General features: G+C 49.0%; 1 protein-coding gene across 1 annotated transcript in view; it reads left to right on the top strand.

The window, feature by feature from the left end:
- CYTH1 (cytohesin 1) overlaps positions 1-27,631 on the top strand; it is a 68,953-nt gene that overhangs the window by 1,481 nt on the left and 39,841 nt on the right. The gene's annotated exons all lie outside the window — the stretch shown is intronic.

Raw genomic sequence — 27,631 nt, 5'->3', positions numbered from 1 at the left:
CCCTTGAAAAGGTGGGTTTCTGACCCACAGCCCTGAGCAGCAGGCAGGGCAAGGGCCTCTCGGGGCCTAAAGTCCAGAGCATGTGAGGTATGGATGCCCGTCAGATGTCCTCCTGTTACCTTCCAAGTAAAAAGCAGTGTGTGTTTTCCTTCTGTGATTGAAAAAAAAAAAAATCACCCACTGGCTGGTCCCAAAGGGTTCTGGGCCCCTCCAGTTTTGTCTCTTCCTGCTCACCCAGGAGGAGCCTTTTCCAGCTTTGCCTGCTGCTGTTTTCAGATGCTGGTGTCCTGCCCAGCTTCCTTTGTGCCCTCTGCTGGTGTTCTTACCCCTGGGCGAGGCAGGAAGCTGTTGGTCTGGTTACTTTTAACACAGTGACTGCTTTGCCAGCAGGCGTGATGTGAACTTGTACTCGGACGGGGTGAATGGAAGTGCCGGGCATATTTGTTTCCTATTGTGGCCAATTAGCACAAAGCTGGGGGCTCAAAACACTGTTAAGTTTATTACCTTACAGTTCTGGAGGTCCAAGGTCCAGATTTGGTCTCCCTGGACTAAAGGTGTCGGCAAGGCTGCGTTCCTTTCTGGAGGTCCTAGGGGACCATCCGTTTCTTTGCCTTTTCCAGCTTCTAGAGGCTCCCACGTTCCTTGGCTGGTGGCTACCTTCCATCTTAAAAGCCAGCAGGTAGCATGTTATTTCTCTCTGACCCCCTGCCTCTTCTAATTAGGGCCCTGTGATTACATTGGACCCATCTGTGTAAGGATAAGGATCAGCGACCTTAATTCCGCAATGGTAATCCCCCTTTTGCCACGTAGGGTAACGAAGTCACAACCCAGGTTCTGGGGGATTGGGACATGAACATCTCTTGGGGGCCGCTACTCTGCTGACCACACATAGAGATGAGAAAGAAGTTATTCCTCTCTTTCTCTTTATACACTTTTAAAAAATTCTATTCTTTCAATTCTGGAGGAACCAAAAAGGTTGAATTTAAAGAGATTACCCACCTATAGGGTTTACCACATAAAAAGTACCTCATAGGTCAAGATGATCAGACCAAGAGTAAGGTTCCCAGTTCTTTAAGGTTTGCCTCAGTCTCCAGAACTGTCCATCTCCCAGGTTTTACAGAGAATTTACTTTGAAAGACAAGACAGCTGTTGAGATTCCACATTCCAAAAGGAGGTGTGTGCTGTAGACCCCTGGAGCACATAGATGCTGTTCCAGAGGTCCCTTCGGAACCTCTGCTGGTGGTTGGTTCAGGAGCTGGCCTAGGACACGATGCAGCTTTTCACGTTGTGTCTTGGGGGAAGTGGGTTATGGTTTGCCAGCTACCACTTTGGTGTAACAAAACTTTTGGAGCATAACTCATCTATAATACTCCGAAGAAAGAGAATGAGCCTTAGAGTTTCCTCTGTTCAGTTAAAGAGAATTTCAGAAACAAACCGGAAGGTCTTTCTGACCGCGTGCCCGGTGGTGTCCCGCGCACACCCCGTGACTGCACTGCGGAGTTCGGGAGCCCTTTCCCTCTGGGTCCCCGTAGTGCTGGCTTGTTTATCCGGAGGTCCTGCACTCCTAGACGGGGACAGTGTGGCTCAAACTGCACGTGTCGTGTGCTAGACTGTACTGTGAAGACCCGTGTGGGGGCGAGGGAAGGTCACACACAACTCATTTTTAAAGCTTGTTTCCCTTTGAAAAATGTGGAGTTAGTGATTTTCTAAAGCTTAATCGATAGTTTAAAGAAGATGTTCATAATGCTTGGTCTTCACGGCCCCCAGCTGCTTTCCAAACACCGTGAACTAATTGGGAGATGTTTTTCTTGGGTCACATTACCTTCTTATTAGATCAGTCTACTTCCTGGACGTCACAGTTCTCATTTGCAGAAGGAAGAGGTATTTTTGCCTTCATTGGTGCCCTGCCCAAGAGAGGGTTCGGTACTCTGTTCCTCCTGGGGACGTCTGAACTCTGAGCAGATGTTTTTAACCTGCGGTCTGCCTCTTAATGGGTGTCTGGGCCCCTCTGAAACTGTACGTGAAAGTTCTTGTGAATGTGCATTTCTGGAGAGTTCTTCGCTTTAATCGGGTTCCCAGACGGCTCTGACTCGAGGTGCTGCTGCCAGAGGTTGTGGGATGCTGACCGGCTGTGAGGTGGGGTTGGGAGGGCTTATCCGCTGTAACAGCACAACGTTTGTGGTGATGGACGACACGTCCCGACTCTTACAGAATAGTCGGATTCCTGAGCAGGGGTTCTTGGGCTCCTTGAAGTCCCGGTGCCATTCACGGCCTTTACTTCTCGAATCCAGACCGCACTCCTCTCAGCTTTTTATCAGCTTCAGGCGTAGCCCCTTTCTGCAGCGGAGGGAGAAGAGGCCTTTAAGAAACAAGCCTCTCTTGGGAGAGCGGGGGTGTGGATCTTAACCAGGCACACCTGCTGTCCTGGGAAGACGCAGTGAGGTGGGGGCCGCGGTGCGGTGGGTGCCGCTGCAGGGGGTGCGTGGGAGCCTGCTGCGCCCCGGGAGGGATCTGCTGCTCCGTCTCTGTGTCTCCAGAGCAAGCATGGGGCCTGGTCCCCGGTAGAGGCAGCCCAGCAACTGTCAAGGGGATAATGGATTGAACCAGGGCCCATGGGGCAAAAGTTAACATTCATTGAGCTTGAATTTTTGTCTTCAACCCTCCATCCCAAAGAGAAACTAGAATACTTTCTGCACATGCTTGACCATATGCCAAACCAATTTTCTTCGTTTTTCTATGATATTGATGACTTTCATTGTTCCCAAATGTGGTTCCACACTTAGTGATTTGTTATTTATTGAAAAGAATACAATTATACAGAGTCAGGGCTTTCTTAGAAAATCTGGAACACAAGGTTACCATAATTACACATTTTGTGGTCTTTAAGGTAGATTTCCAGGGGTGACATTAACATGTCAGAGGATATAAACATTTTTAGAAGTCTTCTTGCATCGTGCCAATTTGCTTTCCAAAAGGGCTGTGTCAATCTACCCTGTTCTTAGCGATGTATGGGGGTACTTGTTCCAGTATCACTGCAAATGTGCCACTGGTGAGGATTAGCATTTGAAAGCTGTTTTTTTTTTTTTTAAGTAACTTAATGGTTACAAAATGGCACCTCATTATATCTGTTGATCACTAGTTAGATTGGAAAAAATTTCTTTTGCAAATTTGTGTATTATGACCTGGCTGTTCACATAGGATGATGTTTATTTAACTGAGATTAACTCCTTTTTTAAGGCCTCTATTAAATCAACTGACTTATGTTTTTCTCACAGATACTGTAAGCATGGGGAAAGGAGACATTCATTCTGACTGAGTTTGGGTCAGATTTTGACCGTTTGTAGCAGTTGCTTATTTACCTTTCCTTAGGTTTTCTCTTGAAGATTGAAGAATCTCTCAAACCCATGTGTTGTCTTCTGGCCAAATGGAGAAACTGTCTGGTTATAATGCATGGGATGTTAGGATTCCTTCCTGCTCCTTCCTAAATGCCTGCCTCATGTGTTAGTCAAAAGTCTTGCCAAATAGAATTTTTCTCGTATCTCTCATGCATTCAGGTTCAGGTAGTTCTACAGTAAGAACTGGAAGGAGAGTGCCCTCTCCTTCCAAGTGTGAGAACAAACATATAGGTCACTGGCGGGGGAGGAGGGAGGGGGCATGCGCGCGCATGCGTGCCGGTGAGGCCGAGGTTGGAAAGCTTGAGCCTGAGAGCTGTGTGGCCGGCGGCCGAGTCTCCTCTCCTCTAGGCCTCTCCGCCCGCTCCCTGCTCACCCTCCAAGGTGGAAGTCCCAGACAGTGGACTCCCAAAGAAGAGCGCTCTGCCCGAACCTGTCCAGTTGCTCCGTTGCCACACGGCCTCTTGATTGTCTCTCTAATTATCGCTGCTTAGTTTCAGTTGCAGTAATAGAGGCATGGAGGAGGTGGAAAATTATTTAGAAATGTTCGAGAAGCGAATCCCACATCCTCTGAAACTGCTGGTGATGATGTTTTGCTTCTCTCTTTGCACGGCCTGAAAAACTACAGAAATGCACAGAGGCTAAAGGCTGCCTAGGGGATTTTTGTTACTGTTCATCGTCCGAGGTGGGGCGACGCCCTGTCGCTCTGCTCTCGTGGTAGTGAGGTGGCTGTCAGCGGCTTCCTGGCTCCTGTGCTGCCCAGCTCCCTTAGCAAGGGCCAGCACACCACCTGCCTTATCCGAGTGCTTTCCAGGCTTTCCACTTTCCTTTTTTTTTGAGTCTTCAAGGTTTCTGTGTCAGAGGCAAGCCTTTGGCATCCTTGCAGTCTCTGTTGTGGTTACTGAAGTTGCGTGTGAATGGTGGAATCGGTTCAGTGCTATTAGAAAACTTTCTCCACCAGTAGTCCTGTCACAGGTTTGGTTTGTGTGAGCAGTTTGTAAAGGCTTATTCAGCCAACCAGCACCAGTGAGCGCCCCGCACCGCCAGCCGCTGTTGCTGCAGATGCCCCGAGCCTGGAAGCAGAGACGAGATGGACACAGAGGCCTGTGGAGGGGGTGTCAGAGTGCATGTGGCAGGTGTTCATGTTCACGGAAACTTCGGCCAACAGGAGAGCACTTCTACCTGGAGTCAGGTGGAACCAAATTGGGCAGAGGACAGTTCACGGAAGAGCTGGCACTTGAGCTGGACTTTGAAAGATGAGTTGGTGCTAACTAGGTGAAAATGGCAGAGAAATAGGCTTCAGGCCGGGAGAATGAGCAGAGGCCAAGCGGATGGGGTCAACGCCCGTCTGGGAGCTGCAGGTGGTTCTGTGTGCCTGGAGGGCGGGCCTGGGGCGGAGGCAGGGAGGGTCCTGGAGGCTTCTGCATGTTACCAAGGCCTTTCTCCTCTGGGCCACGAGGAGCCAGAGGGTGTCGGACTGGGGTGTTCCATGGTGATTATTTTGCCCTTTGGAAAGATTCCTCCGTCTGGTGTGGGCCAGCTGTCCAGGTGAGGTGGAGGCGGAGGCGGAGGCGGATGGCCTGAGTTGAGGCAGTAGGACGAGGAGTTGAGGGGAAACAACCACCACACTGGTTCAGGGCCTAAAATAATGAGGATTTGGTTGGCAGGGCTTGGGAGGGACAGAGCATCCGGGGAGACGTGGACCCAGGGTTTTGGATGAGTCACGGGGAGGCGGCTTGGAGAGTTTCTAGACTGAGTGTCGAGTTGAACTCAGGAGCTCAGGTTAGGACGCAATGAGTCCTTATAGACTGAGAGCCCTACAGACCGTCCCCTGGGAGAGGTCCGCGTAGGCAGTGGGATTTGGAACTGGAACTTGAGCAATTGCGAGCACGTGAGTGGGCGTGGAACCAGGGAAGGGGTGATACGTACGACCTGGGGACGAGGTCTTGGGCACGTCACCAGCAAAGGGCCGGGCAGGGAGGCCCCACGGGGAGACTGCAGGCAACAGTGTAGGTTACTCTTCTAGGAAGCTAGCCTGAGCGGACAGAGAGGGCACAGAGCTAGAAGGCGCTGCAGAATGGAGTCTTTTGTTTTTAATTTGCAGATACTTCAGACCGTTTATAGACTCTTTATGTGCATTTTGAAAACTGTTCTGAACCAGTCTTGAATCAAGGTATTCATGGACCACGCGCTGTAGACCCCAAGTGTGTCGGGGCTCACGTTTCATTTTGTCTCTCTGGGCTTTTCTGAACAGCAGCTGCCCCACTGCATGTGTTCTGCCACCTTCTTAGCTTGTGTTACTTTCTCTCTGCTTCCCTGAAATACTGTTTCCAGCAGTCCTAGTGACTGAAATTTGGGTGCTGTGAGTTCTCGCTGTGCCCCTGCATTTTCTGCTGCCGGCTGGATGTTCCCCTGGGATTCTGTCTTCACCTGGAATCAGCGTGTCCTCAGCCTCTCTGTTCCTGTCTCCCCTCCAGGCTTCCCTCTTTTTTTTTTTTTTTTTTTTTACTTTTGTCACCATTTACTTATCACCCTAATTATTCAGGCTTAAAAAAAGTTTGATTCCTTTCTCTTTCCTGCCTTCTAACCTGTTTTCTGTCCATCCGTCTGTCTCTTCAGCCTGTTTTCCATTGTCTTCTTTGTCAGGGCATTTGCTTGATGCTGGAATTACAAAGGATTTTAAGATTAAAGGCCCTGTTTTCAAGAGGCTGACAGTATAGGGGGGTTAACAGGTTGAAAAATGTCAGAAACAGATGAGAAAGGCTCTGACGGAGACGTAAACAGCATGCCGGTGTTCAGTATGTTTTGGGTGGGGTGCGTGCCTGAGTAAGCCGCCTAGCTTCGGGATCAGATGAGGTGGGAGCCACGCTGAGCACGTGTTACCACGCCGCTTCACCGCTTGGGCCGCACTAAGTTCGCTGCTGCGTGTTTTCCGTAAGTTCTTACTTAGTCCTCCCAGAATCCTGGGTGGGAGAGACAGTGGCCAGGCCCACCTAGCAGGCGAGGAGATGGAGAGGAAGAGAGTTTTATTCATAAAAGGTGACCCGGCGGATGAGGGGGGAGCTGGCGCTGGGACCGGAGCGCTCAGGCCGCAGCGCCCACGGTCCGTCACTTCTGCCGTGCTCCATCACTTCGCACCCGTCTCTTCACTCCGGGTGCTTACGCTTTCATGTGCTTTCAGTGCTTTTATCCAGTTTCCGTCCTTCCCTGGAATTGGGAGTTCCACTTCTGTGAGTTCTGTGTCTTGAAATAGTGTGGATAGTTCTTGGTTAAAACTCACGTTGCAGGTTATTAAGCAGGTTTATGTTGAAAGAGCCCGTTGTTAGTTTCAGGGTCGAGGTTGGAGGAGCTTGTCGGATTCCTCAGGAGAGCCTGCTTCGTTCTGCTTAGTCTGTTGGGCTGCACTGGTTCCTCCCCAGGGCCTCTGGTGAGTGGGGCTGGTGTGGTGGCCTCAGAGCCATGCTGCCTGGTCTGTGAAGACTCCCTGGAGCCAGGGCCCACCTTGTGGTTGGGCAGCCGGAGTTTGTACGAGACACGCAGGTAACCAGGTGAGGGTTAACACAGGAGTCCTGCCTCTTGGAAGTCCGCGCCGATGTGGCCTCCCAGCTGCTTGCAGGGACCTCCAGTGTGGCTCCTCGCCCTTTCACCCTTACGGCGAGATAGAAAAGCCCACTGAGAGAGGAAATCTAGCAGCGAGACCAGAGAACGCTGGAGGCTTCGTGTTTCTTCAGGGGAAGGATGGCGTCTTCCAGCATCTCCCTGCCCCAGGCTCTGACTCTGCAGCCACACCTCTGGTCAGGAGGTGTCTGAGCAGTGCCTCCTCTGCCGTCAGTGCCCTGGTGGGGTGGCCGAGGACTCTGGTTCAGGACCTCTGCTGTGTCCGCAGCTCAGACACAGACTCGGGGACCCAGGTTCTGGAGGGCGCGTGCTGATTCATTATGGGGTTTGAAGGAGCTCTTAAATACAGGCTTCAGTCACTTGGCTGCTTTGGGCCTTGCACCTGCAAGGGGACACCAGTGTCCTCATTCTCCTGCACCTAGGTCTCACCTCCCGGGGACCGTGGCTCTTGCGTCAGGACAACACCAACAGCACCGCGGAGATGGAGCCGCTCCCGAGCGCCCGGGGCGGTGGTCTTGGGGTTGCAGCCCCTCCTGGGCACCCAAGTGGCCGCATTCCCCCACGGGCGGCTCTCCTCCTCCACGATGACTTTTATTGGCTGTGGAGGGGCGACTTCTTCAGCCTGTGCGCGGGGAGGGGCTCCCCGGCGTCTGCTGGTCCGGGGGAGGCCCCCACCGTCTGGGCACCTCTGCTGCCCCCACGTGGCACGCTCCCTGCTCCGATGCGGATGCAGCGCGTGCCCCGGCCAGCTCCTCCCTCCTCAGCCTTTGCTCAAATTCCCACTCTCCCGGGAGACTTACCCACTTCTCCCAATTAATTAAGCAGCTGCACTACGCACCCCTCCCCTTGCTGGTACCCCCTCAACCTCTGCTTGACTCCCACCCCCTCCCCAGGCACCCGTTGCCTGATACCAGTTATTACCTGTGGTGGGGTCTTCTGAGGTCCCAGAAGGCAGGAATCTTCACGCTCCGTTATCAGAGACAACAGAATGCCTGAGGCTGGGCCCTGCATGGTGGACTCTCAGAGTTTGCTGAGCGGTTGAGGCCTTACTTCCTCCTGCCCATCTGTTTTTGATATGGAAACTAACATTTCTTTGAAATTGCTCCTGTCAACTTGCAGGTTGCCTTTGAAATTAGAATTTAGCAGTCTTACCTCACACATGTTATGTCCTGTTTCATCCTCCTGTTGTTCTGTAGCTTGGGGGGTCCTGGGTCTTGCTGCAGCTGGTTGTGGTGGTAGCCAGTTGGGATGTGCCTCGCTGCTGGCTTGCGGGAGGGCTGCGGGAATGCTTTCTGCGCATTCAGAGATTTCAGTACAAGGTTTAAAAAGGGATTTTCAGACAAAACACATGATTATTCTAGTCTTTTAAAAAATTTTTAATTCTTTTGAGGGAGGAGGTAATTAGGTTTATTTGTCTATTTTTTTTAATGGACGTACTGGGGAATAAACCCAGGACCTCATGCATGCTAAGCATGCAGTCTACCACTGAGCTATACCTTCCCCCCGAGTGTTTTTTTTAAATGATTATTCTATTCTTGCAAGATGAGTGTGGCATAGAAATTCTCTACGAGAACTAAAATAAGCAGCAGCAAGGTGACTTGTGGTGTGAGCCTACTTTATTCTCGGAAGTATGAAGGTATTGGACAAATGCGTTGTTTCTTGACAAGGATTAAAAATTGATAACTGACTTCTTACTGTGATTTTTAGAATGAGGAAAGCAACTGGACATCTTGGTAGGGTGCTGCTTTGACTTGGGTCTCTTCTGGACGTGCCCTCAGCACCACAGAGAGATAAGCAAGTGACTTCACTGTATCAGTTTCTTGGGGCTGTTTTAACAAATTATCATGAATTTCATGGCTTAAAACAATGCAGATTTAGTTTACTGTTCTGGGGGTCGCAAGTCTGGAATGGATCTCATGGCCAAAACCAAGGTGTTAGCTCTGCTCCTTCTCCAGAAGATTGTCTCTAGGGGACAATGGAGGTCCTGGCCTTTCTACCTGCTAGAAGCCACCTGCATCCCTTGGCTCGTGGCCCTGTTGTATCTCTTTTGTTTGTTTTGTTCTGTATCTCTCATTACACCCTCAGAGCCAGCAATGGCCAGCCAAGGCTCTTGTCCCATCTTATCACTCTGATGCTGCCTCTGCCCCACTGCCACTTTAAGCACCCTTGTGACTACCTTGTGCCCACTCGGCTGATCCAGGATAATCTCCCCATCCCTGGGTCAGCTGGTTAGCACCTTAATTCCATCCACAGCCTTAATTCTCCTTTGCCGTGGAATTTAACAGATCCACACGGTCCAGGGACTGGGGTGTGGACACCGCTGGGGCCGTCGCCCTTCGTTCCTCAGCTGTTTCTCGTTGGGAGAGACTATCTCAGCCTCTGTGTGCCTCTCTCTCCTTGAGGAGGTGCTGCCCGCGGGTCGAAAGGCCCACGGCATCGTGCAGACATTTCCTCGCGAAGCAGTTCTAGTCCTAGAGGAGCGTTCGCAGTGCGGAGGCGGTGCTCGTGCGGAGCAGCAGCCGCTCTGACCCGCCCTTGCTGTTTCTGGGCCCCAGCAGCCCGGGATGTCCTCAAGCTGCTAGAGCAGAGAATGTCTTCAGTCGGAAGGCTGTGTTGTTGCTGCCTGTTCTTACGAATGTTTTTGTACTTACTTTGGTAGCCAAGAGAATTGTTTTTGGTTTCAGGTACTGGAAAAATCCCTGAACAATGGAGCTTGCTAGGGAAAATGAGTTCACTGTTCTAGAAGATACTGGCATGGTGTTACTTGGTAGTCGTTTCCCCAGACATCGGCCTCTTTTCTTCTGTCACGCGGTGGGCATCTCGTGCAGAGGAGGCGGGCCAGTTGCGGTTACTCTGTCATGAATTTGTGTTAAAGGCCCCTTTGGTTTAATTTCCATCCTGAGGAGATTTCAAGGAAACACAACAGAATTTTTGACTAAACACTACTGTTCTTTCCCTTTTTTGATCTTGCTGTAATCTCTCATTTTCTTAAATACAAATATCTGTATATATAGCATTCTAACAAAAGGAATTAAAACTTCTACTTTAAAAACATTACAAGAGTACCACATCCTTATAGTAAAAATGCAATTGATGGAGAAAAGCATGCAGCTAAAAGTCATTTTTGATTTTTAAAAGGGTTTTACTTGGCTCGAGGAAGTTTGTAAGATTTTAGCTCTCTGCATTGTCCCCAAGGTCAGTTGATTTCCACACAAAAATAGGTCCCGCACCACCCGATTCCCACCTGGAGCAGCGGGGCTGAAAGAAGCAGCCCACGTGAGGCTAAATGGTACTTGGAGATCTGCAGGTCAGAGGAAATGAGAACCTCGGAGCCGTTTGGACTGAAAAGTCAGAGACTCTCCAGTGTGGGGGAGAGAGCGCGTGAGCAGGGACGCGTGCTGCCTCGGGGCTGCAGGAGGCGAGGCGGAGAAGCTGCTACATGGTCATCAGAATGGAGGTGGTTCAGCATATCGTTGTAAATTCATGTTTCAGAATGGTAGGTGCTCCTTTAAAGAATGCGACCTGTGTGTGCAGGAGAGTGGCCATGTGATGCTAATGAAAAAACAGATTGCTCGTGTAGTATCATGTTTATTAAAAAAATATGTATTTATCAGCTCACATTGGTGTGTGTGAAGAAACGCTTCTATAACCTTCATAAGGATTCAAGTCAAATCCTGAAATGAGAACTAAACTGGGTTGGCGGGGTTGGGGAGGGGTGGGAGTGGGCAGGGGTGTCCCTGGGTTTCACAGATGAGTAGAAGGGGCAAAGGAAAGTATTCTAGCCTTTGCCTTGGCAATGAAAATGACAGTGGCTGAATAATGGCTATATTTGGGGTGAATTTTGATTTCAAGAAGTGATGCCATCAGACTTACTTGGTGTCTGTAACTTTTGGAAAGATCTGCGTGCTTTCTGTGTAGAATTGCTTTCTACTTCTGTTTAAACTCTTAATATCTGTTGTACTGGGATTTTTGTTTGCTTTAAAAAAAAGCATTTTAAACATTGTTAAACTGCAAAAACCTAACTATTTGAATGAGAGGCTGGGATGAAAACATCAGTGGTCAAAAAGAAGGAATGGACTGTTACCTGGGTTTTGTTTGGGCTTTTGGATGCCCAAAATAACCGTGTGCTTTCCAGGTCCAGATGGAGAAGTTGGAGCAGTCGGGTGTCCTGGGCAGATAAAATTACAAAAGTAGTTTGTTTAACCTGCCTACCTGAAGTGAGTAATCTAATAAATTGGGATTAGAATGGTGGTTTCCATACCTGGCTAGTCTACGAAATCACCTAGGTGTAGGTTTTTTTAATAAACAGTTTACTCTGGGGCCCCCTCCAGCTGTACCTAATGAACTAGGACCCTCCAGGGCAGGGTCCAGGAATGAGTGAGTGAACACAGATACACATGTACACACACAGGCACACACACACACACACATATTTTCAGAGCTCCTGAGTTCGAGGAGCCCAGGTTGGAAGACCCGCCTGCAGGAACCTCGCACTGCTCTCCTCGGGATCACGTGGCCTGGCCCCGGCTTCGGTCAGAGGTGGTTCCCTTCACTTCCTGGGTTTGTCTGAAATGGTGGTGTGAGGATCTGTGTCCAGGATTGTGGGAAGGGTCAGCCGAGTGTTAAAAGCATTTCTCCGACTGTGACCCTCTAATTGATGTGGTTTTGCTTTAGGCCGTTCAGAATTCCCCTTAGAGGGTTCTGAGCTTTCAAGCAGAGGTTTTTAAAGAAGAGGCTCAGTGGATCAAAGAAGCAAAAAATAACCAAGCTTGGGTTTTTTTTACTCCTTTATTGTAGCTACCAGGTTTATCTGCCTCCCCACTTCAGCTTCCCCAGCGTCTGTGTGGTTTCGGTTTTGCTCCTTTTAGAAGAAGACACCTTCCCTTTGTGTTGCTAGTTGCTAGGCAGCCCCGGACGGGTGCCAGCCTGGGTCTGGTCTGCACAGCAGGGGACATGACCCGAGAAGAACCTTCCCGTGTCCCACGCGGGTCGCGGATTGCCAGGCCCGCTGGGCCCAGTCACCTGCCGGACTTGTCTCCCACTGAGAAGCTCTCGGTCCCTCCTCGGGGCTCGCTGGTGGATGGTCTGGACGTGCCGCCCCTTCAGGCGGCGCTGGGCCTGCCCGTGACTGTGTGTGTCCTCCCTGCTGGCGCCCCTGGGCAGCCTTTGAAAAGTTAGTCTTACGGAAAATCTCAAGCACCTGCAAAGGTGGGGGGGGAGCGTGTAACAAAGTGCCGGGGACCTGTCACCGTGAACATTTTACTGTAGTTCCCTTTTGGTCTTTTTTAAAAAAATATATATTCCTACATGCCCACTCACCTTAAGTCCTTTTTTGGAAAATGTAGGATTAAAGAATAAGCTTAAAAATTAGTTCCAGTCATTCTGTGGAATGTTTTGTAGCTTAAAAAAAAATAAATGTTTTCTTCTGCCATTAAGTTTGTTTATGGATGACCTTTTGGTGGCATCTGCCAGGGAAGGACCCTGTCCTCACAGAAACCAGGAGGAGCAGGACTGCAGAGGGGAGGCCAGCAGCCGCTGGCCCCCCGGGGGGACAGGTGAGCCCAGACAATGGCCACGCTTGAATCGGGTCGGCCTGCAGCTGAGGAACCAGGGGCCAAGGGCTTAACACGTCCAGGAGCAGCCGCAGACAAGCTGGGCCCTCCCCTGGGAGCCAGCAAGGCGTGCCGGGGGCTCCTTGACCGACCGAATGTGACAGCAGGACGTGCCGGAACGCTCGGGCCCCATGGTGGCCTGCCTCAGCCAGATCAGCGTGACATGGTTGGCACCGTGGTTTGATTCATTGTCCTCTCTTGTTGGTCATCAAGAGGTTTCCTCTCTGTTCCTGTAACAGATAGCCTTGTGACATAATTGTTGGTAAAACTTTGCCCACATTTCTGATTATTTTCTTAGGCTTGAGTCCTGTAAGTGAACTCACTGGGCCAGTGACCAAAAACTTAGCTTTAGCCTCTTGATATGTTGTGCCAAATGACTTTCCAGAAAGTTCTGTCACATTCACATTTGCAGTTCACAGTAGGATATGAAGATATTTGTTAATTTACCCTTCCACACATTGAATTTTTTTTTTTAATCATTAGTTTTTTGACGTAATGTTTGAATGTTTTTTCTCTCGCTTCTCGGTGTTGGTGGGGCGGTTTTGTTCTACGACCTTGCCTACTGTTTGTATAAATCAGGAGGGAACTAGAGCAGCTTCTCTCCCAGGTCTCTTCTTGTTGATTTATTCAATAGATTCTTACTGAGCATCAGTTAGGGGCTGAGCACTCTGGGTCGTGGAGGTCAGACATGAACAGGGTTCTCAGGGACCTTACTTTCTAGATGGAAGGCGAACTTTGGCCTTGAACCAGAAGGAGCTAGTTTTTCTGGATGGTGTATGTTTTGTCCGATTGTTTCTCTGCTGTGTTCAGATGAGGGTTTCTTCAGAGTTAGAGTTCAGGTGAGAACCCAACTGCTTTCTGCCTTGTGTTTATTGAACTTTGTGTCCTCACTTCTCAGTGATCCTGTGTCCCCTTGCAACTGACCAGGCCTTTTTATAGACATCTGTGTCCCCAGATTGTGTTAAAGACTTTTTAAAGTAAGGCCACACAAACCATGATTTAGTTCTGAAAAGACAGGTCTTCGAATTCTCTTGTTGAAGAAGGAGGAGACAGCGCCTGTTCAGGGACTTCCTGCTGGAAGGAAGCTCACACTTTGCCCAGCGGCTTTGTCTTTGGAGTCTCTCTCCAGGTTGCATTGTTCTGGATCTTTCATCAGTCACCCTTAATTTTTACTCTGGCCACCTTGTGTCTTGGGCAGGTTATCTGTCTTCTCTAAGGGGCGCAGACTTGGGATCAAGACTTCCCCTTCCTGTAGTTTTAAAAAAAATTACCTTTATTGAGGTATAATTTACATCAAATCAACTGTATCCGTTTAAAGTGTACAGTTTGGAGGAAGGTGTAGCTCAGTGGTAGAGCTCATGCTTAGCAAGCACGAGGTCCTGGGCTCAATCCCCAGTGCCTCCTCTAAAAATAAATCTAATAATAAAATAAAATGAAGTGTGTAGTTTGATGAGATATATTTGGCAGATTTGTACACCACCAAAACCACCATCCCAGTCAAGATGGAGAACACTCCCATTGCTCTGCAAAGAGTCTGCGAGTATGTTTGGAGCCCCCCAGCCCAGGCCCCTGTGCATCTTTTTGTCCTACAGACAGGTTCGTGCTCCTCAGAATTTGACATAAACAGAGGCACACGATGTAGTCTCTGTGGTGTCTGGCCCTCACGCAGCGTGAAGTGTTTGAGGTTGTTGTTGGGGGTCAGTCTCTCCCTCTCATTGCTGAGTGCTGGCCCCTGGTCCGGACGGACCGCCGCGCATTTATCCGCTTACCTGTTGCAAGCGTGTGTGCTGTTTCCAGTTTGGGGATGTGAATAAAGCTGCTGTGAGCCCTCGTGTGAAGGCATCGTGTGGACGTGTTTTCACGTCTCTTGGGTCAGTACCCATGGATCGAACGGCTGGGCTAGACGGTGGGGTTTTCCTTTTCTCCTAAACAAAATTTTATTTTATGTAAAATGTGATAAGGAATGGTGTGTACAAATGGTATGTGACTAGTTTTTTTTAAATTTTTTGGGGGGCAGGTAATGAGGTTTTTATTTATTTATTTTAAATCAAGGTACTGGGGGTTGAACCCAGGACTCATGCGTGCTAAAAGCACACTCTACCGCTGAGCTAGACCTCCCCCCTTGGTATGTGGCTAGTTTTAAAATCAGTCTTAGAAAGGCTTTTATTTAATGTCAGTATAATATGCAAATCAGTTAAAGAATGTTTTAATGTTACCACTTTGCATCAATCCAAAAAAAAATCTGCATTTGCCTGCGGAAAAAAATGACATAAAACTTGAAGCAGTCACAAAGTAAATGAAAACTTTTTTTTCTATTCTTGCACAAAAATCACAATTTTGTACTTCCTTAAAATTGAAGAGAAAGCTTCGCACAAAATTTAGAAGTGTAAGTTCTTGTGGGTGGGCAGAGCCCCGCAGACCCGGGAGGGGCGAGTGGCCCTTAGGGCCTGTTGGCATCACGGGCACGCGTCTGCTCTGTGCTCCCCTTTCAGATTGCTCTGTGTCTCTGGGCACGCTGCTCCCTGGCAGCTCATGGCTTATGTCCATGACATCTGTGGGACAGACACAACATGGATGAGCCTGCAATGGTCACTTTATTTCTCCCCACCCCGCAGCATAGCCAGAGGACGGGCGCGCTCTCACGGCGTCAGATCCAGTGTTTGCCACCCCTAGATTGATTGCACTGCCGCCACTCAAAGTCGGAATCTTTTAAAAGCGGGGGAGGGGTGTTAATATTTTTTAAGAAGGAATTATTCTATGAAATATTTTTAGAACAGTTCTGTTGTTTAGGGTTTTTGGTGTTTGGACTACCAGGCAATAATCTTCTGCTTTGGAATTAAGGTATTCGTTAAAGGTTATAATAAAGAATCAGAGATTTTTGTCTCCAGACAAGTTAGATGGCAGGAGTTAAGTAATTTAACTTAATTAAAAGTTGGGGAAGTTGGTCTTTTCATAATTGCAGTAGGGTGAACCATCTACTTAGGCCACTTAGTACCTTATTATGTACTGTCTTCCGTCCTAATTGTTGGTACTGCTTAATTTGATGGCTGTGATCTCCTGCAAGATTCCCGAAGGTCAGCGTGCAGAGCTCAGGGACTCCCCAGCCCTCTCTGGGGAGGGACGGCAGGCTCGGCCCCAGGGCCCTCGTGCTCCTGAGGAGCCTGGCCACTCGCTCACTCGTGCAGGTGCCCGAAGACTTCCAGAAAAGACGCGCGGATCTTTGGGGGAGTTTGGGTCATCCCTGCGTGCTCCCTTTTCTCCATGTATTCTTGGGTGTCTTGCTTCCCAGCCAAGATTATGCATGACTTTTTGGCAGGAGTATCTTGTACTGAACAAGAAGTTTCGTGTTCTTCAGAACTGCCGATAGCTTTGTATTTAATTAGGCATTTTACACTTTCAGTATAGGATTTAATCTGTACCATCACTTTGTGATAAGAGGTTTGTGACATTACCTCCATTTACTCGGTCAGAGCTACAAACTCATTGACCCAAGTGCTTCTGCAGCGTTCTCGGCCGTGTCTTAACCACTGACAAGGGGGAGGGCACAGCTCAGCAGCAGAGCGCGTGTTCAGCATGCACGCGGCTCTGGGGTCAATCCCTGGTACTGCCACTGAAAATAAATTAATTAAGTAAATAAATTACGTTCCCCCCCAAAAAAATAAATTAAAAAAATTTAAAAATAGATTATTAGAGTTTTCTTGTCTGTCTTGTATTTTACTGAAACCACCTGCCTTCTAAAACAAGGAGATTAGATTTTAGACAGAACTACAGTTTCTGCTTAGTTTTTAAAATCAGTGACAGATGCCGAGAAGAGGTTCGTACGGGCTGCTTGAGAGCTGCTGCCCTCCGCCTCCTTTGCTTGCCCCCGACACAGTGCGGGCACGACTGACTCCTTACGCCCCCCTGTCGTGGGAGGACTTCCTCTTCGGGGCCTGGCTCCTTTCCACCGATGCAGCCTGCTGTCTGTCAGCTGAGAAGGATGGGTGGAGTGCACCGATTTTGTAACGTTGGTCTTGTGGTTTTACAGAGAAAAGTGGTGATGTATAATTAGTAAGGCAGAAAGGGAGCCCAGGAAACAGGAAGGGGGTACACAGTGCTTGTGCCTCGGAGGAGGTGTCCAAGGCCAAAGGGCAACAAGCCCCTGCGGCCCCCAGCCCACCTGTCCTTACTCTGAGTCATCGGGGAACTTCGCTCTCATAGACACACTTGCATTTCACACCATGAAGTCAGTTGTTTTCATATTTATCGAAGGCTGGACAATTTTTTTTCTAAACATTATTAATTGAATTTGGTTTAGAATTGCACAGAAAACCCAATGGATTAATTTGGTCATCCCCTCCCCCCACACTAATTTTGTATTCCCCTAAGTAGTAAAAGTACCAAAAAGATCATTTCTGGAAATATCAATTGAATTTTCACAAGTGCCTGGTACTTGTATCACTTTAATCCAGTTAAAGAATGAATTTAACTGATAGCTTGGTCACCATTGTCCCCTACAGAACCATTAGGCTTGTTTGATCCAGAAACATTTTCCTTTTGACCCGGGACAGTGTTGAAACCACCCGTTCATCATACGGTGGGGTGAGTGTTTGCACTGAGCTGTAGAATACCTAGCGGGTCTCCCTGTGACTACCTGAAAGCATATAAAGCTGGTTCCGCAGGGACTTTTCATCTTTGAGAAGGGGAGTCTTAGTTCATAGAATCATAGACTGTTTAGAGGTGAAACTTAACCATAAATCTGAGTCAACACCTTCCGTTTGTTTCTTGTACGTGGGGCATGGTGGGTGACAGTGAGAGGACCGTGGGAGGAGGCTCTGGAGCCGGACTTTGAAGAACAGGTAGGGTTCAGATAGAAAAACAGGAAATATTTTAAAATTTATTTGGTCACAGTGGCATACATACATAGTTTAAAAGATCATATGAAGCGGGAAGCCCCATAAAAAGACCAGCAGGACCCCCAGGCAGGGCCACTACTCTCCTGCCAGCACCATCCGGTTCCCTGAGGGGGAAGCTCTATCTCAATTTTTTTCTCTGAAACGGCTTACTTACCCCTAAAATTCTATTGGTTCCCTGAGCTCACTCCTGATTGGTTATTTCCCTCACTCCTGATTGGTTGTTTCCCTCACTCCTGATTCTTCCATTTCCCTAACTTCTGATTGGTCCATTTGTAGTACTTCATTTGCATGGAGCTCACTCCTGATTGGTTATTTCTCTCCCTCCTGATTGGTCTATTTCTACAAAGCTTGTTCCTAGTTGGTCAACTTTTGTTATACTTTATTTGCATAAGATGTTGCAAAGTGTAAACTGGCAGCCTGTAAAGGCCTGTGTAAACCTACGGATGGGTTCCAGAGCTTGGAGTGTTAACTCTTCTGGGCCTGCTGGTGTGATAAACCTGAGTTTTCCAACTCTCTGAGTGCTGCTTGGTCTCTTGCCTGGATGCAGGTTGCCATCACAACTGAGCTGTAACACATTTTTCTGCAAGAATACACCACATCAAAATTTACATGCAGGTATATAACAGCATTATTCATAATAGCCAAATGTCTATCAACTGATGATAATAAAATGAAATACAGCCCTACAATAGAATATTATGTGACCCTGAAAAGGTTGGAAATGCTGGCACATGCTTCCTACAATGTGACTGAACCCCAAAAACATTCTGCTGAAGGAAAGATGTACAATGCAAAAGGCTACACATTGCACGTGGGCAAATCCGTAGGGAGAGGAAGTGGGTCAGTGGTTGCCCAGGACGTGGTGGGTAAAGGTGGGGGACAGCGAGTGACTGCTCATGGGTGTGGGATTTTCTTTTGGGGATGATAAAAACATTCTCGAGTTAGGAGTGATAAGTTCCATAACTTTGTGAATATACTAAAAACCACTGAATTGTATACTTTAAAAGAGTGAATTCTATGGTTTGTAAATTATAGCTCAATGTAAAAAACTTCTACCTTAAGGAAATTCAGCATGTCGATACCCTATTTAGGTTAAAGTAATTTTTCAAATATTGTTAAATCTTCACATAAATAGTGGAAACTTCAATGTAACCAACACTAATTCCATTTCACCTTTTATGTTTGGAAGCACTGCATTGATTTCAGCCCCCCCCCCCCCATTTAACGGTTTATCTAATATATAAATAAGTCTTTTAAATAACAAATACAGACATTTGCCATGTTGGAGAAAAGAAGAGTATGTTCTAGAACTGAAACGGATGTAATGAAAATCACAGTTCCCTGCCCACCTTGAGGTGTTTTTCTTAGGGCCAGCCATGTTGAATTTGTTTAGCTGTTTGTCACATGATTTGTCTCCACATTTAAAGTGGTCTTTCCTTGCTTCTTGATTGCCGGCTTCAGACATGTGCCGTGGACCTTCTCTTGACCACGACACTGCCGAGCCCCGCAGTGCTCTGTAATCATTGCTGTCTTCCTGGTACAACTCTTTGTTTTCCCTGGAGCTGTTAATTGCCTCGGTTTTCCCTTTGCCTGCTTTTCTTTGGAGTGATCACTTGCTCTCTGCAATACTGCAGCTCTGCCCCAGCCTATCCAGAGTGTTTTCTGTCTGCTTGAACCCTCCGTCAGCCGTGCCCCTGCACGCAGCCTGTCCTTTTCCTGCTCGGATGTAGGTTAGTTGCTCTTAGGCCTGTGCGTGGCCTTTGCATCCATCTCCCGCCAGAGTCATTTTCGGAATTACCTCTCTGTCGGATCACCTTTTCCTCGTCTGTGTCTTTCCTGATTTTGGCTTACTTTATGTTTGTGGAAGCACATCTCTAGAAGTTTCCTAGGAAGGGATACATGGAAGGCCTGTGCTCTGTGTCTGCACGTTAGAAAATGTCTTTGTCTGTCCGTAACACTTTTTGGATTTGGTATGAAATTCTTCCAGTACAATTTCCTTCTGAGTTCGAAGGAATTTTATTTGCCTACCATTAGTCCGTGAGATTTATCCATGTTGTTTCTTGTAGCCGTAGTTTGGTCATTTTTAAAAGTGTGTGGTATTTCGTCATTTGAGTATGCCACAATTAAAAAAAAATGTTTCACTTTCCATGGACATTTAGGTGGTTTCCAGTTTGGGGCTAGTGCTACAAATGCCACTGTGACCGTCACATTCATGTTTCCTGGTATTCACGTGGAAGGTGTCTCCCCATGGGCATTTATGGAAAAATCAGTCTGTGGTTTTTTCCAGCTCTGTCGTGTGTCAAGTGTTTTTATCCATCGGGAACTTCTGTGGGCTCTATATTGTGTTGTGTTGGTCTGTCCCATGCCAGAATCACACCTCTTATAACCCTCAAAGCAGACAAGTAAAACCGACTGGCGTTGTGATTTGCGTGGCCTTGAACCTGCACGTCCCCTGGGAAAGCTGACATCTTCAGTGTGCTGGGTCCTGGGTGCACTTTCTCTCTCCGTGTATTTAGGTCCTCTTCAAAGGCTTCTAGTGTAAGTTTAGAACCTCTTCCCAATAAGCTCTTGCACGTTGTTGATTGATGTATGACCAGGTAATTGATTACTGTTGGTGCCGATGTACACGTGAGCTTTTAGTGTTGACTTTGTAACCAGCAGCCTTGTTAACCTCTGTGAATGATTCTAACATTTACCTTTGGGTTTTGTTTTTTTTTTTTTTAGCCTTTTCTATGTGGACAGTCAAACCACCTGTGATATAATTGCTTCATTTTTTTCCTCCTTGCAATGTTTGTGCCCTTTTTCTTGCCCCGTTGCGTTGGCTAGAGCCTCGGGGCCGGGTTCTCCTGGGGCTCCCTGGTAGAGAAAGACTGGACCTGGAAGCCCCCGGTGCAGCACCAGTGTAGCTGCTGAGAGTGGATGGCCGTCATTTTCTCCCCATCTTAAAGGAAAAGCTTTCACCGTTTCCCCAAAAAGCATAAGCTTACTATAAGTCATAAATACCCTTTATCATGTTAAAACAAGATTCCTTCTGATTCTATTTGCCAAGAGAGTTTTCTCAGTCGTGGCTGGCTGTTGGGTTCTTTTAGCGCTTTGCTTCCAGGTACACGTGTGCTGTGGTTGCAGGAACTGGTCAGTGGACTGGTCCAGCCCTGCGCCGTCTTGAATGGCAGCCGGTCCTGCGTACTTGAAGTACGTTCTACGTGTAAAACACACACTGGATTTTGAAGCCCTAGTACGAAAAAAATGCAAAATATTTTAATTATTTATTATATTGATTATACGTTGAAATGATAATGTTTTAGATATAGTGGGTTAAATAAAATATTAAGGTTATGTTTACCATGTATCTTGTAGTTGTTTAACGTGACTACTAGAACATTTTATGTATTTGGCTTCCACGGTTTTTTTGGACAGCACTGGCTGCACGTACCAACATTTGCGTGCAGATTTAATTGATAATGATAGGTAACGGGTATTAAGTGTTTACTAGGCGTCTGCGTTGTTTTAAGCACTTTTATAACAACCCGAGGAAGTAGGAAAATGTTCTCCGTTTCCTGGATGAAAAAAACGGAAAGACTTGGAAAAGTAAGCAGCTTGAATTGCGCTAGCTGGTGCGCAGGGAAGCCAGGACTCAAACCCCAGCAGTTGACTCCTGGGCCTGCGCTTTTAGTCACTGCTGCGTGCTGATCATGGTGACATGTTGGATCTGCGGGGAGAGGATGTGCTTTTCGGTAAATGGTGATGACAACTGACCTTCTTTTCAGAAAAAGTCTAGATTCCCTTTGTCATTCTGTACGTGAAAAACAGACAAAAAATGAGTGATGTGTGTGAACACCAGCTAGAAGACGGGAGAACAGGTATTCTCAGTGTATTAGGCTCTTTTAGGTTGAAAGTAAGGGACTCTCGGGTTTTCAGGTTTTGAGACTTTCTCCTACGAGGACACAGGAAGAGGCAGGTTCAGCCCCACCATCGCTCTGTCTCGGAGCTTGGGTGTCTTCGTGGGGGGATGGCCTTGGTAACGCAGTCTCACGGATGGTGCCCGTCAACGTGGTCAGTCCTCTTCGTGAGAGCGAGCAAGTAGGGGGTGCAGAGAGGGCGCACATGCACTTCGCGCCCCGCAGATCGGAGGGAAGGAAGCCTGTGTGGGGTCTCTATGCTTTGGGGACGGGCGGGGAGCCCTGAGCTTCAGGTTTCATCTCCGGGAGCCTGTTGTGACCACATGGTTACTGCTAGAAAAAGCCCCCTTCCCACCTGCGCTCCTGGGGTCCTTCCCCCCACAGCATGTGCCACTTTCTGGAGTGCTGGTTAATTTATTATGTATTGTGCGTGGTGTTTGCTGTCTGTGTCTGCCTGTAACAAGCTCCCACTGGCTATCACCCATTGCCATAAATTAGTCAGTGTGTGGACAAAGGGGAAACCCATTTTCATATTAACAGAACCCTTTCAGAGGATGAGTACAGGTGACTGTCACCAGAGCATGGCCTATACACGAGGCGGAACATGCGTTTCTTGTTTTCTCCTATGTACATTCGAAAGGTAATTTATTTGCAGAAAACGGCTAATTGTAAGCCTTTTAACAGTCTCTTCATGTGGCCAGCAGAGGTCAGCACAGGTTGAATTTACTACATCCAGTGTTTTTGACTTTATTTTAAATGGCATTTAAAACTGTAGTGACTGCTTTCTGGTGTTGTTCAATAATGTTTATTTCACATCAGTTTTTTTCTTCTTTCTCATTTGTGAATCATCCTGTTGCTTCTCTGTCTTTGTGGAGGAAGGTGTTTCTGTTTAGCATCATGAGTGTGTCAAACACGTATTTTCTAAGGCGTACAGGACACGCTTCCAGTGTGATGATGCCTGTCCTGTGGGGGGCGCCATTCCAGCCCCCGAGGAAGCGGGTCGTCATTACCTGGGGTTCTGGGGATGGTGCTCGCCTCACCTGCTCTTAGAGGGCTGAGTCCGGGTGCAGACTCTTCAGCACAAGGGGCCTCTCTGAGCACCTGGTGAGTGTGTTGACCTCCCCCCGCCCCCCGGGAGAGAAATGCACAGAGACTCATACATTTTTTTTCAGTTGTATGGCATTTTTTGGTATGGATAATGGATTTTCTTCACGTAGAAAAAAGGTCAGACTTTGTGAAGAATTGCACCTTTCTCATTTTTTTCTTGCAAAAGTTAATGACTCTTGGAAAAAATTGAAATTCAAATTGTGTACATAAACAAAGGGTAAAAGGTATGGTTTGGGTCTTTTTTTCTGTATCTAATTGATTTTGGCTTTTGATAAAACTGCTTGAAAGTTCTGCCTCTCCGAGTGCGCTCTGGCAGGTGTCCAGGAGCCCCTCAGTGAACCCTGTGCAGCACACATAGGGGGCTTCCCTTGTCCTCGGGTCTTTTTTTTTTTTTTTTTTTGTGCAGTATTGATTTGATGCTATTTATGTCTGTGAAGAAAAACAGCACATTTCCATGTTTTTCAGGTAACCCAAGTAGAAGTAACCTTCAAGAGAGTTTTGCAGTATATTTCCAGGCATTCTGTGGATCTCTGCGGAGGGTTGACGTCTTTGTCACTTTCCACCCCAGCTGACAGATTCAGTTCCGGGGGTTTTAGGACATGCACATGATGGCACACCCCCAGCCCCTCTCCTGTTGGCAGCTTGTCAGGAAAGATCTAAGCTGCACAGGGGGGAGGCCATCAGGAAGCAAAATGATTTATCTCCAAATCCCAGAAAGGCTTCCAGGCACCACGGGCCTCTGAGAGTGGAGAGGTGGGGTGAGGCTAGAAACTGGAGGGTGGGTCGGGAGTGTTCATGGCGGGCAGTGAAGACCACCAGTTCTCCACCTCCTGTAGCAAGGCTGGCCCGGCGTGTCTGACCACATCTGTGGTCTCAAGGCTTGGGAGAGACTTTGGCGACTCATCAGTGACAGACAGAGAGCAAACAGAAGTGAAGGACACTGGATGCCATTCTGTGGTCATTTTAATCACAGTACATCATCCAGCTAAGTGGTGAGCAGAGTTTATGGGACTACTAAACACCAATTTAACCAAAAACGCCTGGGTAATTCCCCAGTGTAATTCCCCAGTGTGCGCATGTAGGGGAAAGGCTGAGCCCTGGTCTTCCCCGGCAGGCAGCGGCCGTCTGGAGTTGGGGACTGGAGCGAGAGGAGTGGAGGGGAGACCACGTCTGTGAGCGAGATTCGAAGGTGGTGGAGTTGGGCAGGAAACTGTGGTTTTCTGTCCTGAGCCTTAGGTGCTATTTGCTTTTTACATGATGTTTGAGTGTTAATTTTCTTAGAAAAACAAACCAGGCAGGGTGGAGAGAGGGGAGCCTGCAGAGGCCTGGGTGCAGGTCCGAGCAGGAGGGTCTGGAGGCCCAGTGAAGACGGAGCGCAGATGTCGCCAGCAGAGGCCCAGACGTCGAGGGCTGGCTCCTGGGGGCCTTGTGGTTGGCGTCGTGCCCCAACAACTGCACTCCACTTCTCTCCCGGGCCCCCTGGCCCCGCTGGATTTGTCCGGAAGACGGCTGGGCCGGGGGAGAGCAGGTGGAGGTGTTTCTTCCCAGCAAGTAGTGGGGGGTCCCATCGGCCACCCCCTCCCGCTGGCCCCAGTGCTGTGTCATTTCATGCTGGCTTCCCCAAACCCCACCCGCACTTGTACAGGCCATCCCCCTCCTCACTCTCCGGACCTCGCTCTGGTGCATCTCTGTCTCCGCAGGGTGGTGACCAACCTGGGGGTTGTGCTGAGAAAAAGACTTTCCCCAAACATTACATGAATCTTCATGGAAATTTTCTTCTGGGCTCTTTTTTTTAGATTTATTTATTATTATTATTTTTTTAATGGAGGTGCTGAGGATTGAAACAAACCAGGCAGGGTGGAGAGAGGGGAGCCTGCAGAGGCCCAGGCGCGGGTCCAAGGAGGACCTCATACACGCTAAGCGTGTGCTGTACCCCTGAGCTATACCCTCCCCCCTCTTCTGGGGTCATTTTAAACCGTTGTGTCTTTGCAACATTCTCATCTGTTTGTCGCCAGATGAGATGGAGCTGGGGTAAAGGATTAGGGCTATTTAAAGTATTTTATTAATTGAAAATATAAAACGTCTTGAGTCCAAACACCTGCATCCAAGTGCCCTTATGTGTGGTTTCCGCTATGAAGAGCTCTAAAGTTTTTCTTCCATTTGTTGGGTTCACGCTTCCTACAGGACCTGGGCCGGTCCTTGGTCTCCCCGGGACTCAGACCCGGCCCTCAGGCCTAGCGGCCTGTTCTGTTCCTTGACGCGCCGCTGTTTGTCTCGTTGTTTCAAAGTGCGCTCTCAGCTTCTGCACAGCTTCCCTTTGAGCGGCTGCACTCTGACCTGCCACTCTGTCTGGGATCGGCCCTGAGGGTGTGCCCGACGAGCCGGGTGACGGTTAGTCTCCCTCTGCCCGGACGAGCCCGTTACACCGCTGGCCCGTGTGATTGTGTACAGCGCCCACTTTCAGTCTCAGAGATGTCCCAACATGGAGCACAGGTTATGTGGTCACTTTCCTTATGAGTGAGTCAAACATAGAGTCTGACGCTTCACTAGTTAAATTTCTATTTTAAGGAGTTAAAGACATGCCTCTCATTCATTCCTTCCCTTTTTTAACGCAGTGTTACTTGTTGCACTGGCTTTGGGGCTGTGGCCATGCAGCAGGCGGCGTGGCGTCGGGCCGCGGTGCCCGCCGCGCTCGCACTTTTAAGGCCTATGTGGCAGCTCTTCTACCAGCAGCTGATGGACGGAGCCAGGCAGAAACCTGTCCTGGAGGCTGGCCCGCGGCGCTGCTGTGTGAGCCAGTCAGAGCCCCTCTTTTGAGAATGAGAGCAGGGCAGGACAGCGGGAGTGCAGCGGTGTTGGCGGCGCAGTGCCGAGAGGCACGAGGCCAGGGGTGGACAGATGCGGTGGAGGCCGGGAGGCTGTGGTGTGGATGGATCCTGTCGCCACTTGGGAAGTGGCAGCTCCGTGCTCCTGCTTGTCCGGGTCAGAGTGCTCATGGTCACCCTTGACTTCTTCCACACCGCACGTGGAATCCATCAGTGCGCCCTGGGCTTTGCCTTACGAGTAACAGCGTGCATTTCACCACTTCCTGCTTAAGCCACCGCCATCTCCTCCCCGGATGATTGTCACAGCCTCCTCGCCTCTGCTTGGCCTCCGCCCAGCCTGCCTGCCCTATGGCCTGTCCTTCCCCACGCTCTGGAGTGGCTTCGTTACAAAGGAATCGGTCCCTCCACCTTGCTGCAGATCCTGGCAGCGGCCTCCCGTCTCACCCACAGTGGACACCTCAGCCCTTCTGGCCTCCAGGCCCTCGGCAGCCCTTCCCGCCCTTCTCACTCCCTCCGGCCTTGCCTCTCGGCCCCCGCTACGCTGGCCTCCCTGACCCCACGTGGCGTCTGTCATCAACACTTCTTGTTTCCCTGCCCTCTCGGCTCCAGCAGAGCATAAATGCTGGGCGGGCGGGCGCTGCAGCTCTCAGATGTGTCTCCAGTACCCACCAGTGTGCTCAGGGAACGTGGAGTGGGAAGAAGGAAGGACAGGATTGTAGGCTGGATTGTAATGCTTAAATGCTTCTCTAAGACAAAGGTAGCACGAGAGAGGTTGAAAACCAGTGACAGATTGTGGGGATGTGTGCAACACTTTATGCAAAGGATTGGTAATCTGCAAATCAATAGGGAAAGATGGCCATTGGGGAAATGGGCGAAGGATGTGAACAGGCAGTTCCCAAAGAGGAAAGTCCTCAAACTTACGAAAAGAGCATCAGCTCCCACGGCGGTCAGCAGTCAGTGCACCTGTGAACCACAGCAGGACGCCACCTCTCACCCAGGGGCTGGCGGAGCTGGCTCTGTGGTCTCAGGGCAGTGTCTGGGGAGGTTACGAGTTCAGGTGCCTCTGGGGCCTGTCCTGGAGAGACTCCTACCATGTGACAGTGAGTAGGAAGCACAGGTGACAGGGTCAGCGTCAGAGATCAGCCCTGACACCTGAAGGTGGAGGTGCTGGTTTAGGGATAAATTTAGGATTTGAAGTGGAGCCATGTGGAACTTCCAGGGGTTCACTGTGGACTGAAGATGGAGAGGCGAGGCACGGCTGAGATTCTGACGTTTGGCACTGAAAGGTGAAAAGTTGGGTTTTTATTAGTTGCCTCTACAAAGCACAGCAGATGTTTGAAACATATGCGTATGTATTTATTTATCATTAGGCAGGACAGGCGGATGGGGCGCTGCCCTCCAGGTACCTGTGCCACCCAAGTGTGTGCCCCGAGGTGGTGTTCCGGTGACCCACCTTGACGTGCGTGTTTCTGTCCCGAGGCGAGGACCTGCCCCAGGATGGGGGCTCAGCTTCTGGCAGACCCGTGGCTGGAGTTGGCATTTACAGCCGGGACCGTCAGAGGAGCGGGGCTCGGGGCCCAGCGGTGCGGCTGGTGAGAGGCACCAGAGGCCCCGCCGAATGCTGGGTTTCCCCTCGGGGTCAGCCGGGTCAGGGCCATGGGGCTCGGGGACCTCGTGTCAGAGCTGCGCTGAGGTCACACTCACCTTGTCACTTGTTAAGTGTAAGTGACTGAGTTATGGCACCCTTCGTCCCTCCCATGAGGTTTAGACCTAACAATTCTCCTAAGAATTTTTGCTGGGGAAATAACGAAAGACGTGTCAGAATGTGTGCACAGGCATCGAGGCTGGCAGACAAGTTGGAAACTGTAGAAGTCTTACAGTAGGAGAGCGGTTAAGTGTTACGTCCATGTCAACGGTAAGAAACATGATAGGTGTCCACTTACAGTCATGGAAGAGTGTTGTGAGTGGACATAGCTAGTTATAAAACAGCATGTAAAATATTCAAGTTTTGTTTCACTCTCTTTCTCTTTAGATACACATACATGTGTTTATAGACTTCTCTCTCTCTCTCTCTCTCTATATATATATATATACACACACACACACACTTGTCTCTATGTACGTATCTTCCTTGACTTACTGCAGGGTTGCATACATCCTGATAAACTCATCATAAGTTAAAAATACCTAAAAGTCAAAAATGCGCTAACACCTAACCTACTGAACATCATAGCTTAGCGTCGCCTGCCTTGAATGTGCTCGGAACACTAAGACAGCCTGCGG

The sequence above is a fragment of the Camelus bactrianus genome, chromosome 16 (assembly GCF_048773025.1).
Source record: "Camelus bactrianus isolate YW-2024 breed Bactrian camel chromosome 16, ASM4877302v1, whole genome shotgun sequence".
NCBI classification, from domain to species: domain Eukaryota; kingdom Metazoa; phylum Chordata; class Mammalia; order Artiodactyla; family Camelidae; genus Camelus; species Camelus bactrianus.
This window is presented reverse-complemented; position numbering and strand designations above follow the sequence as displayed.